The sequence below is a fragment of the Mirounga leonina genome, unplaced genomic scaffold, assembly GCF_011800145.1.
Source record: "Mirounga leonina isolate KUSES-001 unplaced genomic scaffold, KU_Mleo_1.0 Mir_153, whole genome shotgun sequence".
Classification (NCBI taxonomy): Eukaryota; Metazoa; Chordata; class Mammalia; order Carnivora; family Phocidae; genus Mirounga; species Mirounga leonina.
Genome location: NW_023270387.1, coordinates 25,141,553 through 25,154,096, shown reverse-complemented (window position 1 = coordinate 25,154,096; position 12,544 = coordinate 25,141,553). Strand labels below are relative to the sequence as shown.

The 12,544-nt window shown below is 38.4% G+C and overlaps 1 long non-coding RNA gene and 1 pseudogene across 1 annotated transcript in view; both read right to left on the bottom strand.

Moving 5' to 3' along the window:
• The window catches only part of LOC118013403, a 57,490-nt gene that overhangs the window by 29,750 nt on the left and 15,196 nt on the right, over positions 1-12,544 (bottom strand). The gene's annotated exons all lie outside the window — the stretch shown is intronic.
• On the bottom strand, positions 8,156-9,538 carry LOC118013402 (annotated as a pseudogene).

Genomic DNA, 12,544 nt, shown 5'->3' with positions numbered 1-12,544 from the left:
TTCCTCCCATGTGGAAGTCATGAATATGAGACCAGATGGGATGAGAGAACACTGCTGGGTGGGCATAACAGAAGATGTGGCATTTCAAGAGTGGTTTATGAGACTAAAGGCAACCACTAAACTCTTAGCTTTAGATCACAACTTATATGATCTGGTGCTGTCTTCTGGGAGTAGTTCCTGGGACAGTGCCTGCCACATGGTCACTGCTCAATAAGTATTGAGCGTCTGGTGAATCAAACAACCAAGGTGCTCTTTAATGGAGCTTTTATTTCTTCTCACTTAATTTTGTAAAAAGGTAGTGTGTTGACATAGTTCAACATTTATTTCAGTGTAAAAAAGATAATACAAAGTCTTTTTTTAAAAAAAGATTTTATTTATTTGACAGAGAGAGAGAACACAAGCAGGGGGAGAGGCAGAGGGAGAGGGAGAAGCAGGGACGATGTGGGGCTCGATCCCAGGACTCGAGGATCATGACCTGAGCCAAAGACAGATGCTTAACTGACTGAGCCATCTCGGTGCCCCGATAATGCAAAGTCTTGTTCTCACCCCGTTTTCCCCCATCCAGTTCCCACATTCTGCACAGCAAACTCCCCCATAACCATTTTTATTAGTTTCTTATTTATCCTTCCAGAGTTTGTTTATGCAAATCATATACAACTATATTTTTATTTCATTATGCAAAAGAGAATGTACTATACACTCTGATACCAACCTTGCCTTTTTTCACTTAATAATGTAACCTGATGAATGAACAAAGAAAAAAAAAAATATATATATATAGAATGGAATACTATTCAGCCATAAAAAAGAAGGAAATCCTACCATTTGGACAACATAGATGGATCCTCGGGGCATTATGCTAAGTGAAATGAGTCAGACAGAGAAAAACAAATACTATATGATCTCATTTATATGTGGAATCTAAAAAAGCAAGTGAACAAACAAATTCATAGAAGCAGAGAACAGATTGCTGGTTGCCACAGGCAAGGGGTGGGGGGGGTGAGGAAAATGGGTGACGGTGGTCAAAAAGTACTAACTTCCAGTCATAAGGTAAACAAGTTCTAGAGATGTAATGTATAGCATGGTGACTATAGTTAACAATACTATAATGTATATTTGAAAGTTGCTAAGATCTTACAAGATCTTAAAAGTTCCCATCGCAAGAAAAAAATTGTAACTATATGAGGTGATGGATGTTAACTAAACCTGTTGTGGTGATTATTTGCAATATATACATATATCAAAGTATTATGTTGTACATCTTAAACAAATACATTGTTACACATCAATTACATCTCAATAAAACTGAAGGGTAAAATACAACTTGGGAGATTCTCCCATTCTCAACTTGGAGAATGATTTCAATTTTTTTACAGTTCCAGTCAATTCCACTGTATGAATGTTCCACAATTTATTAAACCAGCCCATGTGGATGGACATTTGTGTTGTTTCCAATCTTTTGCTATTAAAAAACAAAAACACTCTATACTATATGATAGGATAAATACTCAGAGACAGGATTGATAAGTCAAATAGTCTACGTATTAGTAATTTTATATATATATTGCCAAATTGCCTTCCAGTTATACCAATTTTATCCTCATCAGCAATGTAAAAGAATGCCTGTTTCCCCACAGCCTTTCCAAAAGAGTTTTATTAAACTTGGATTTTTGCTACTTTAATAGGTAAAAAATAATATCTCAGTATGGTTTTGATTTGCATTTCTTTTATGACACAGAGCACCTCTTTATTTATATGAATGGACACTTCATACCTTTCTTATGTTTCTATTAGGTGAAGTTTTTTTTGTTTTTTTTTTTTTGTTTTTTTTTTTAAGATTTTATTTATTTATTTGAGAGAGAGAGAATGAGAGACAGAGAGCATGAGAAGGAGGAAGGTCAGAGGGAGAAGCAGACTCCCCGCTGAGCAGGGAGCCCGATGCGGGACTCGATCCCGGGACTCCAGGATCATGACCTGAGCCGAAGGCAGTCGCTCAACCAACTGAGCCACCCAGGCGCCCTATTAGGTGAATAGTTTTTTATACTTGGCTTACAGGAGCACATTATATAGGGAGATTAGCCCTTTCCCTGTAATTTAAATTGCAAAAAGTTTTTTCAGTGGTGTGTTGGTTAATTTCGAACAATGGTCTCTGGGGAAAATAAACCCTGGTTTATAGCATTTGCCAACTTCCATGATGTAAATGTTCCCACCACAGACACTCTCAAGCTACCAATATTACATCTCTAAATGTGGAGTTGGAAAGAGATGTGCAGTAGCAGACCATTATATAATATCTCCACAGTACAGATATAATAAACGTAAATAACCCCAAGATCATGGATTACAGTAAAATGTAGTTAAACAATTAGAAAGTGATGAGTTTGGAGTATTTCTTACCTTTGTAACATTCTGTGTTTAATTATAATCTTGTCTGACTTAATTTTAAATAATGGCTGTGTTTGATAATCAGCTTTCAAAATTCCTGAAAATTTAATAATCAGCCCCTGGGAGCCAGGGCAGGCCATCTCCAATGCACTGCTGCTATTTATCACATTTGGTTTTTGCCTTTTGACTTCTTCTCAAATGATGTTTTTCACCATACGAATGTTTGATTTTGATGTAGTTTTATTTATCAGTCATACTCTTTGGGTTCAGAATTTTTAATAATGACTGGAAGACCGTCCCCATTCCAAGATTATAAAAGAGTTTTCTCATATTTTCTTCTAATACTTTTATGGCTTCATTTTTACATTTAAAGCTTTAATCCATTTGTTATATATGGGAGGTATGGCTTCTACTTTCATTTTTTCCAGAGGCCTATTCAGTTATCTTGCACCAGATATTGAATGGCTCATCTTTTCCCATCTTTAATAATAATGAATAATAATAAAGCCATCTTATACAATGCAGCTTTCTTGATTTTGATAATCATGGTATTATCATCATTTGAATTAAAAGTTTTAATTATGATTGTATTTTATAAACAGTTTCCCTGTGTCTGCTCATTTGATTCTATAGTGGTAGGTTTGATAAATTATAATAGCTATAATATTTTTATGCCCAGCATACTTTCCCATCCTCTGCCTTCTGAATCCTTTAGGAAATTCTCCCTCCATGTAATGTGATCCCTGAAAAGGCAGTCATCTATGGTATACTGGCCAAATCACTGGTTACACATATGACTTAGGCTGGCCAATCAAAAAATCCCACCACACAGCAATGGCTAGGGTTTAGACATCTGACCTGAGCAAGGCAATATAATCTTCCTGGGACTGATATCTGAATGAGATTTTCTGTTAGAATTGTTAGCTGGGATATACATTTTTTAGATCTTCTTAGCTGACACATAAATTAAAACTGTGTGAGGATAAATCCAAACAAAACCAAGCAGAACTAAGAAATAGAGTCAGAAAGTTCTGAAGGTATCCTTTAGGTCTCTGGATCCAACCTTACCCAAAAGCCAATGCCCCTTGGACATCCAGAATGAAGTCTATAAATTCCCCTTTTCCCCCCACTTACCCTAGTTCAATATGGCCTCTTGTAGTTTACAATCAAAAGAGTTCTAACTCTCTTCAAAAGCTATTATTGTTCCCACATTACAGAGGAAGAAACAGAAGCTAGGAGAAGTTAAATTCAATCACGATAATAATGTGTTTCCCACTCTTAGCTCTTACTTCCTGGTACCCAGTTTGCTAGCACCTGGGTGGCTCAGTTGGTTGGGCGACTGCCTTCAGCTCAGGTCATGATCCTGGAGTCCTGGGATTGAGTCCCGCATTGGGCTACCTGCTCAGCAGGGAGTCTGCTTCTCCTTCTCCCGCTCCCCCCTCTTGTGCTCTCTTTCTCTCTCTCTCTCTCACTCTCTCTCTCAAATAAATAAATAAAATCTTATAAAAAAAGGTATGAAGGCTGCTTATTATCCTCTAAAATATTCAAGATTCTAAATTGGATCTGTTCTATTACTTCTTAACAGCTTTTCCTGTAGCAAGGTGAAAATCTCCTTGACTTGACTTGACTTCTCAATATCATCAAGGCCTTGGCTTTATCCCTGGTGTCTCTCCCTGAAAAAATGTAAAAGGTCATTATCCAATGACATTATACTCAAATCAGCCCCAGAGCTTCATTTCACATTGGGAGGACAAATTTGGTTTTTTAAAGCTCTTTTATAATTTGGAATTTCTTCATGCTATCTGGAGTAGTGAATAACTAGAAAACAGAAAAATACTGAGTTGGAACAAGCTCCTCTAAAAATTCTCTTTCCTGTGGAACAGTTAACACTTAGAGCTTCACAATTAGAAATTTTTTCCTTTTATCTTAAAATACAGATTTCTGTTAAAATGCAAATAGCCCCTGAAAGTGTTTACACTCAAGTCTTATTCACTATGTACACCTTAATGTGAATTCATTTAGCAGATGATCTCCTTGGAGTATTATTTTTGCTGAGGAAGTAGGAAGCAAAGGAGGATAAGTAGTCAGAGAAGAAGACTGAGAGGAGAGGCAGGGGTACTGTTGACAGGAGGGAGGGGGTGGAAATAACGAGATGGAGACAATTATTAAAGGCTTACCTTCCCAAGTTACTTCTGAGATATGGCTGTGAACCACAGTCAGGGTTGGGACAAACTGATATGACAGCTACCATTAGGAATGAATTGAATCAGACAGGTTCTTTGAGCCCTGAGGGGAGGCTCTAATTTAGCACCAGAACCAGCCATCTCATTACTTTCACATATTCTTCTACTAGATCATTTTTGGCATTGCTCAAAACCCTTCATGAGCTGGAATTAATCTGCATCCAGAAACAGACCCAATCATCTGTAGCATGTAACTGCAGCTGTCCCATACTGTCGGCAAGCACCAGCTCCCTGAGCAATTTACTACCTGGACAGAACATTCCATGAGCTTATCTGTTCTCAACTGTCATCCAATATCCTAGTGGATTCCTCATCTATAAAACTTTAACTCCCCAAACAAGTTCTTATTCCAAGTTTCTTTATGGTGGCTAAGAGTGTCTTTGTTCCCACCATTTTTTGTGATTGCACACACCTTCATTTAGGTCTCATGCCAAGGCCTCTAATGCCCTTTGGTGAAAGTCCAAGTGAAGGCTAAACTATGTTGAAAAAGAGGACATCAGCGAACTGGCAGCTAGGAAGCTCCAAGCTTTCATTCTGCACCCCCAGAAACATTTTTTAAAGGCAGAAATTATCTGAACCAATCTTACTGGAGCTCTGGAAAATACTCAAAGGTTTACAGCCACCAAGCAAACACCCAATCAAAAAAAGAAAGCAATCTTCAAACAGTAAGAAATTTTTGTGGCATTTTTACTCACCCTTGCTCTGCCCCTCCCCAGCATGGCAGTGGTTTTGGCCTTGAAGTGATGGCAGCCTAGTTCCCAGTACTATCCCCCAAATTGGAAGGAGCAGAGAAGACCTTATTTGCAAACTATTGTGTACATCTGTTCTAAATTGTCTGGGGGATACTTGAAGGACTGATGCAAGGAGATTGTTACTGTAATGTCTAACTCAGAAATCATATAGGAAAAGCAGTGGGTACTACTCAAACTTGAAATATGACTACAGTCCCACAGACTTCTGGGGCAAGAGATTACAGGTGGAAACACAAGAGTCTATCTAAGGCCCAAAAGAAAAGCTGGGATGCAACTGAGAAATTAAGTGGAAATTAATATATGGGAGAATTTAGGAAGCAACAAGCACACCCAAGAAAGATGCATGCTTAGAAAAGATCTGAGAAGACCTTAAGCTTTCACCTCAGGCTGATTGCTAGCCTCAGAACAAGCCTAGCTAAGTGTTGCAGGAATGCCCTGGCATAGAACCAATGTGCAAACACTGGAAGAATTCCTGGGATTCACGGAAATCTCTATCAAAATAAAGGCACAGAGACCTCAGTGATCATATATGACAAGGATTATATTAGCCTCTACAAAAATAGTTAGGAAAACACTCAAAAAATACAGACTACTACAGACTTCAACAACAACAACAACACACACACACACACACACACACACAGAATCAAATCCTGGGGAAGGGGGAGAATGTGATCTCCAGAGATTACCATATTATAATAGCTAAATTCTAATTTTTAGCAAAAAATCACTAGGTATAGATAAAAACAGAAAACATAGCTTATTCAAAGGAACAAAGTAACTTCACAGAAACTATTCCTGAGAAAGCCCAGACATCAGACTTACTAGAGAAACTTAAAATATATTCACAGACATAAAGGGAAACGTGGATAAAGAACTAGTGGAAACCAGGGAAATGATGTACAAAAAAATGAAAATATCAATAGAGACATAAATTATAAAAAGGAACCAAACAAATTCTGGAGGTGAAAATTACAATAATTGAAATGAAAAATTCACTAGAGAGATCCAACAGCAGATTTGAGCAAATAGAATTTTAAAAATCAGGAGACCTGAGAATTAGACAACTGAAATTATGGAGTCTGAGGAGCAGAAACAAAAAGGATGAAGAAAAGTGAACAGAACCGAAGGGACCTGTGGGATACCATGAAACATACCAACATACACATTATGTGAGTCCTAGAAAAGAGAAAGGGGGAAAGATTAAAGAAATAATGGCAACACATCCCAAATTTGATGAAATACATGAATCTACAACTGCCAAGAATACATAATTTTATAACCCCAAGAAGCCCAGTGAATTCCAGGTAGGATAATCTCAAAAAGATCCAACTGAGACACATTATAAGGAAACTGTTCAAAGAAAAAGAGAGAAGCTTGAAAGCAGCAAGAGAAAAGTGAACCATCAGCAAGTACTAGGGATCCTCAATAAGAATATCAACCAATTTCCCACAAGAAAACTTGGAGGCCAAAGGAACATGGAATAAAATGTTTAAAGTGCTGAAAGATAAACACTGTCAACCAAGAATTCTTTTTTTTTTTTTAAAGATTTTATTTACTTATTTGACAGAGAGCGACACAGCGAGAGAGGGAACACAGGCAGGGGGAGTGGGAGAGGGAGAAGCAGGCTTCCCGCTGAGCAGGGAGCCTGATGCGGGGCTCGATCCCAGGACCCTGGGATCAAGACCTGAGCCGAAGGCAGATGCTTAACGACTGAGCCACCTAGGCGCCCCTCAACCAAGAATTCTATAACCATCCAAACTTTCCTGGAAAAATAGAGAAATGAAGATTCCCAGATAAACAAAAGCTGAGGGAATTCACTTTCACTAGATAATGCCTTACAAGAAATGTTAAAGGGAGTCCTTCAAGTTAAAATGAAAGGATGCTACACAGTAACTTGAAGCTACATGAAGAAATAAAGATCTCTGATAAAGGAATTAAGAGAAAAAAATGCATAAAATAATTACAAAGCTATATTACTGGGGCACTGTTTTGGGTCAAATTATGTGCCCCCCCAAATTAATATGTTGAAATTCTAAACCTCTGTACCTCAGAATATGACCTTATTTCTATATAAGGTCATTGCAGATATAATTAGTTAAGATGAGGTTACACTGGAGTAGTGTGGGCCCCTAATCCAATATGACTGATGTCTCTATAGAAAGGGGAAATTTGGAGACGAAGGCAGAGATTGGGGTGATGATTTCTATAAGCCAAAGAACACCAAAGATTATCAGGAGAGCACCAGGAAGTAGGTAAGAGACATGAACAGATTATCTCTCACAGACTCAGGAGGAAGCAATCCTGCTGACATGTTGATCTTGGACTTCTAGCCTCCAGAGATAACTTCTAGCCTCTGTGAGATAACAAATTTCTCCTATTTAAACCACCCAATTCCAGTAACTTGTTAGAGCAGCACTAGGGAACTAATATAGGCACATAATATATAAAAATGTAACTTGTTACATCAATAACATAAAGTTGGGTGGGGAGGAGGATACAGCTGTACAGAAGTGGAGTTTTGTATGCTATTGAAATTAAGTTGGTATCAATTCAAATTAGGTAGCTATAACTTCAGAATGTTATATGCAATTATAATTGTAACCACAAAAATATAACTATTGAATGCATACAAAAGGAAATAAGAAGAGAAACAAAATATGTCACTACCAAAAATCAAGAAAACTACAAAAGAAAGCAGTAATGGAGAAAATGAGGAACAAAAAGCTATAAGACATACAAAAACCAAATAGCAAAATTACAGAAGTTCTTTTTTTTTTTTTTTCAGGTTTTCAATAATGGGTTTTTTTGTATGACCATTAGACTAACCTCCTCCACAAAATTCAACCAACCATCATAAAAATTAAGTTGTGGACAGGTCCTGCTGGCTATATTCCATGTTTACCCTTAGATGCTTTTCCAGCCAATGAGGGTAAAATTCACGGTGCACACACAAAAATAAAAAGAGAATCACTTCCCTTCACACAGAAGGAACGCCCCATCCTGAGCATCTTTCTGTACTTTGCAGTGTGAGGTGTCTCAGTGCTTGTGGGTACTCTTCAGCCCCATAACTGTGAAGGTAGCAGCCATCAGTTTCTCATAAACCAGGACCATGAGAGCAGCAGTGAGGACTGTCTGTAGCAGTTTGGCTTCAAGGCCTTTGTAGAGTCCCATGATTCCAAAATGCTTTACTCGTTGGTGAAGAAGATAGAGAACATTCCGAAGACTCCCCAATGTTCTGTTTTCTGGGTTTAGTCTGTGACGTCCAAACCTCAGAATTGACTGTACCGTCTGCATAGGTTGGTGATGGTGGTAGCAATCGCTTTGGATATTGCACCAGTGATGATGAACACACCCAAAGAAGAAAGCTTCACTTGTTACTTTAGAAGCTGCCTTTTTAAACCTTCATAGAACATGAACTGGATGGCAGGATTGAAGACCAACAGCAAGGAAGGAAATGTGCCATTCCATAAAGCCAAGGTTCCTTCATCTCGAATGATCTGGTGAAAAGCATCAATAATACCTTTGCATTTGGTTGGTACAATGTCTTCATTCCTAAATTTTGCCCCTTGCAGCTTTAGTCTGGTGTTTACCACCCAGAGTGGAGTTGTTAGCAACACATTCACCACTCCTGCAACAAATCCAACTACTAGATCTTTTCCAGTAGTAGAACGTTGACCTTTGACCCAGACTGCTTTGAGACTATTAAAAGTGTAGAAATAGACAAAACTGGAGCAGCAGAGACTAGAAATAACTGGAAACCACCCTCGATATGGTGCCAGGAGGCCTTCTCCCTTAATGTTCTCGAGGAGCACCATGTGTGTAGTTTTGGACTTTCTTTTCTCAACAACTTGAAGTCGGAGTTGAGCTGTATCCAAGGGAAAAAATACTGTCATTGCTGTCACACTTCCCATGGCTCCAGCCACAGCATGGACCAGGCTTTCGTAGGACAGCACAGAGGCCATTGCTGTGGCTCCCCACAGACCTAGCAACACTTCTCCCTCAGGTCGCAGCTAGCGGAGAGGAAAGAAGTGCCAGAGCCCGGGTCGTGAGCGTCACAGACCCCACCTTCTCAGGCCCCAGAAGTAAGTTCTTTATTATCAATAATTACTTTATTTTTTCTTCCAAGTTTTTATTTAAATGCCAGTTAGATAACGTACAGTGTAATAATAGTTTCAGGTGTAGGATTTAGTGATCCATCACTTATCAGTAATTACTTTAGATGTAAATGGATTAAACTGTCCAATCAAAAGGCAGAGATTGGCAGAACTGATTTAAAAACATGATCCAACTATATACTGTCTACCAGAGACTCACTAGATCCAAAGACACAAATGGCCTGAAAGTGAAAGGGTGGAAGAAGATATCCCAAGCAAACAATAATCAAAAGAGAACTAGGGTGGCTATAATAATATCAGGCAAAGTAGAAATGAAGTTAAAGACTGTTACAAGAGACAAATAAGGACATTATATCTTTTTTAAATTAATTTATTTATTTGAGAGAGCAAGAGAGAGCATACATGAGTGGTAGGGGCAGGGGAAGAGAGAATCTCAAGCAGACTTCCCGCTGAGTGCAGAGCCTGACAGGGGTTTGATCCCAGGACTCTGAGATCATGACCTGAGCCAAAACCAAGAGTCAGATGCTTAACTGACAGAGCCACCCAGGTGCCCCAGGACATTATATCTTGATAGAAGGGTCAATTCATCAAAAAGATATAACAAATATAAGCATATATACACTAACCAGCAGAACCAAATATACATATAAATATATATATATTCCAAACAATTCTTAATAAATTTTAAAAAATTGAAATTGTGCAATGCATCTTCTTATCAAAATAGAATGAAACTAGAAATCAAAAACAGGAGGAAAGTTTAAAAAATCAAAAATATGTGGAAATTAAAGAACATACTCTTTTCTTTTTATGATTTATTTATTTGGGGGAGAGAAAGAGAGCAAGTGAGCATGAGTGGGAGGGAGAGAGAATCTCAAGCGGACGCCCCACTAAGCATGGAGACCTACATGGGGCTTGATCTCACAACCTGGAGATCATGACCTGAGCTGAAACCAAGAGTGGTATGCTTAACCAATTGCACCACCCAGCCTCCCCTAGCACAGACCCCTACATGGGGCTCAATCTCATGACCCTGAGATCATGACCTGAACGAAACCAAGATTCGGATGCTTAACCAACTGCAACACCCAGGCTCCCCTAAAGAACATACTTTTTTTTTAAAGATTTTATTTATTTATTTGTCAGAGAGAGAGAGCACAAGCAGAGGGAGCAGCAGGCAGAGGGAGAAGCAGGCTCCCCGCTAAGCAAGGAGCCCGATGCGGGAAGCAATCCCAGGACCCTGGGATCATGACCTGAGCTGAAGGCAGACGCTTAACCAACTGAGCCACCCAGATGTCCCAAAGAACATACTCTTAAACAACTAATGAGTTAGAGAAGAAATCACAAGTGAAATTAGAAAATACCTTGGTAAAAACGAAAATGAAAACACAACGTATCAAAATTTATGGGAGGTAGCAAAAGCAGTTCTAACAGGGAAATTTACAACTATAAAAACATATTTTAAAAAAGAAGAATATCAAAATCAATAACCTAACTTTACACCTTAGGAAACTAGAAAAAGACAGAGAAACCCAACATCTGCAGAAGGAAGGAAATAATAAAGATTGAGATGGAGATAAATAAAATGGGAATAGTAAAGCAAAGAAAATCAACTAAACCAAAATTGGTTCTTTGAAAAGCTCAAAAAAATTGACAACTCTTTAGCGAGATTGGCTAAGGAAAAAAGAGAGAAAACTCAAATTACTAAATAAGAAAAAAAAGTGGGGATATTACTACTGATTTTAAAGAAATAAAATTAATCATGAGAGAATACTATGAATAATTGTATGCCAACATGCTGGATAATCTAGATGAAGTGGACAAATCCCTAGAAACACACAACCTACCAAAACTGACTCATGAAGAAAGAGAAAAATCTGGATAGACCGAAAACTAGTAAGAGTATTGAGTCAGGAATCAAAAACTCTCAACAACAACAACAAAATCACAGGATCAGAAGGTTCACTAGTGAATTCTACTAAACACTTAGGAAGAATTAACACCAGTCCTTTTCAAATTGTTCAAAAAAGAATTGAAGAGGAGGGAATACTTCCTAACTCATTCTATGAGGCTATCATTACCCTAATACCAAAGCCAAACAAAGATACTACCAGAAAACTACAGGCCAACATCCCTTATGAATATTGATGCAGAAATCCTCAACAAACTACTAGCAAACCAAATTCCACAGGATTATATACCATGACCAAGTGGGTTTTATTCCCAGGATGTAAGGACAGTTCAACACACGAAAATCAACCAATGTAAAATACAATATCAATAGAAGTAATAGAATGAAGGAGGGGAACACAACTGATGCAAAGAAAGTATGACAAAATTCAATATCCTTTTGTGATAAAAGAATCAATGAACTAGGAATAGAAAAAAATTTATTCAACATGATAAAGCCCATATATGGAAAATCCACAGCTAATATACTCAGTGTTGAAAGCCTTTCCTCTAAGATCAGGAACAAGACAAGGATGCCTACTTCTTTTTTTTTTTTTTTAAGATTTTATTTATTTATTTGACAGAGAGAGACACCGCGAGAGAGGGAACACAAGCAGGCAGAGTGGGAGAGGGAGAAGCAGGCTTCCTGCCGAGTAGGGAGCCTGATGTGGGGCTTGATCCCAGGACCCCAAGATCATGACCTGAACCAAAGGCAGTCGCTTAACCAACTGTGCCACCCAGGCGCCCCTAGGATGCCTACTTCTTGCCACTTCTATTCAAAATAGTATTGGAAGTTCTAGCCAGAGTAACTAGGCAAAGAAGAAGAAGGGGGGGGGAGGAAGATGAAGAAGAAGAGGAGGAGGGGGATGGGGAGGAAGATGAAGATGAAGAAGGACGAGGAGGAAGAGGAAGATGGAGAAGAAGAGGAGGAGGAGGAAGGGAGAAAGAAAAGAAAGAAAGGAAGGAAGGAAGGAAGGAAGGAAGGAAGGAAGGGAGGAAGGGAGGAAGGGAGGAAGGAAAAAGAAAGAAAGAAAGAAAGAAAGAAAGAAAGAAAGAAAGAAAGAAAGAAAGAAAGAAAGAAAGAAAGAAAGAAAGA